We start from the raw sequence: 2,582 nt of genomic DNA on the forward strand, positions 1-2,582 counted from the left end.
CCGGAGTTCCCACCTCCCGCCCAGTGCATCCCCTGGGTTTCTACAAAGCCCCTCGTGACATGGGAGCCTAGTGTGTCAGGAGAAACCAAACACGTCAAGCTTTTAGCTCAGGTCCACCCAGGAGCCCAGATCAGCTTACCTGAGATGGGCTTTTCCTGAGCCGATGGCTCCCCGAAGGCCCCCACGAGGAGAACACCTACATCGGCAGAGGAACGCCGCGGACACGAGCTGAGAGTCTGGGGCCGAGCCCTGGGCGTGGAGACGAGCCGTTTCGCCTCGTCTTCGTGTCCGTTTCTTGTTTGCCACATGAAAAGGTGAGCCGGCTCACAGCAGCGCTTTAGTCCCCACATTCCAATAATGAACAGAAACTGATCATACTTTTTAAAGTGATGAACACATTGAACCGATTAAATGCCTCTCCCCCAGCTCAGTATTTATACCCTCCGGTTGCCAGAGAAAGATGCGGTGACTTTTTAGTTCAGTAATCGCACTTCCCAAAGCCAGGGGAGAAATGAATCTACACAGGAGTTCCAGAACACTTTTTAACACTGTGGAAATCTGGAAAACGTAAACCCTCAAGCTTTACCTCTAGTTGCAGTTGCATTTTGACTTTTCTCCCCCTAAACACGTAAGCCAGTCCTACTTTTGTTTCTTTTTTAATCTGAACACACTGTCCAGATCTATTTTGACTTATCCCTGGCTTGACAGAACGCAGCCCAAAGTTTCTCCTCCCTGTAAAGCAATTCTCTACATTAAAACCAACGTCTTCTTTTCTTTTTTTTTAATGATTCCAAGTTGAAAGAAGCATTTTGGGATGCTACAGAAAACCCTTCGGACCCAAGATGTGTTTGCCCTGAGGTTGTGGTTTAAAATTTGGGAAAAGTTCTTTGAAGATTCTGCACAACTGAAGAAGAACAGCACAGACAGGGCCAAAGCAGAGTCTGTAACAGAATTTCCAGTCCACAACAGAAGTCTTGGAAAATCAGTTCTTGGCTTGAAACAATTTAGGCTACATAAGATGCAATATACGGGATGTTCCCATTGTGGCTCAGTGGTAATGAACCAGACTAGTTTCCACGAGAACTCAGGTTCTATCCCTGGCCTCACTCAGTGGGCTAAGGATCCAGCTTTGCCGTGAGCTCTGGTGTAGGTTGCAGATGGGGCTCAGGTCCCACGATGCTGTGGCTGTGGTGCAGGCAGCTCTAATCAGACCCCTATCCTGGGAACTTCCATATACTGCGGGTACGGCCTTAAAAAAGAGGAGGGGGGGAGGCAAGATACAGTATATAGGTGCATGGCCTAATAATTTGGCCTGAAATTTGTGTGGCTGCTGTGGGGTTCAGGGGGGAGGTGGTGCTGGGAGCAGATGGGCGCAGGTTGCTGTGGATGGATGTCCCTGGTTGTGCACTTGACCTGGTTGTGCACTTGACATCCATCCCCCCCCCGCCCACAGTGGCCGCCACATGCTCCTCGGGGAAGCCTCCCACCGCGCTGTGTGTCTGCCTTGCGTTTTGTTTGGCACTCCAGGGCTGAGCCCTGCGTGGAGGAAGCCAGTCCAGGAAAGCCCATCTCCCTCCCATCAGCCAGTCAGCCCAGAGCATCCCTCTGTCCTTGGCCTTTGGTACCCAGGGCTCAGGTGGTGTGAAGATCCGCCCTCCTGTGGCCTGTGGCTCTCTCTCTGTGCATGTGAATGAGGAAGGATAGAGCCCCGGTTGCTGCTTCTGGCAGCCACTTTAGCACCATGAGGGAGGCACACCTGAGGATGAGCCGGATGTGGGCTAAAATGAAAACCTGAGGCTATGCAGCTTTTCTCTCGTGGGGAGAGTGAGGCGGGAGGAGCAGATAGCAAAGCAATGTGGGTGCATGCAGAGATAAGGTCACGCTGTGGGTGGTGAAGATGGAACCCACCTTTCTTTCTTTTTTTTTTTACGGCTGCACCTGTGGCACGTGGACGTTCCCAGGCCAGGGAGGTTGAATTGGAGCCACAGCTGAGGCCTGTGCCGCAGCCAGGGCAACACCGGATCCGAGCCACATCTGCGACCTACACTACAGCTTGCGGCAACACCAGATCCTCAACCCACTGAGTAAGGCCAGAGATGAAATCTGCATCCTCTCAGAGACAATGTCAGGTCCTTAATCTGCTGAGCCACAATGAGAACTCCATTTTATTTTTGTGGGGGTGGGGGACCCGCCTCTGACTGGCTAGAAGAGAAGCCTGTACCACAAAGCACCGTGAAGGCTTAGAACTAAGCAAGAGCCAGTTCTCACTGATGAGGGAATTTCCCATGTGTCTTTGCAGCAGACTTCCAGCTTCAGATATGCACGTGTCAGTTTCTTTCATCGCGACCCGTGGACCTGCCTGAGGTCCCCGCAGCCCCCCTGGCCTCGGGTACCACAGCTTCCTGTGGACCAGTGCTTGGGCCTCTGCAGTTTACTGCAGAGGGACATACGCACAAAACGAATATGTGCTTCTCCACGCGCCCTTCGAATCTGAGCCGAGAGAGAGGGAGAAACATGGTCACCTTGCAGCTTCTCCGCCTCCTGGGCTTGGCAGGCGATGCGGTCTGGAAGGAGGAATTTCC

This window comes from Sus scrofa, chromosome 12, assembly GCF_000003025.6.
Source record: "Sus scrofa isolate TJ Tabasco breed Duroc chromosome 12, Sscrofa11.1, whole genome shotgun sequence".
Classification (NCBI taxonomy): Eukaryota; Metazoa; Chordata; class Mammalia; order Artiodactyla; family Suidae; genus Sus; species Sus scrofa.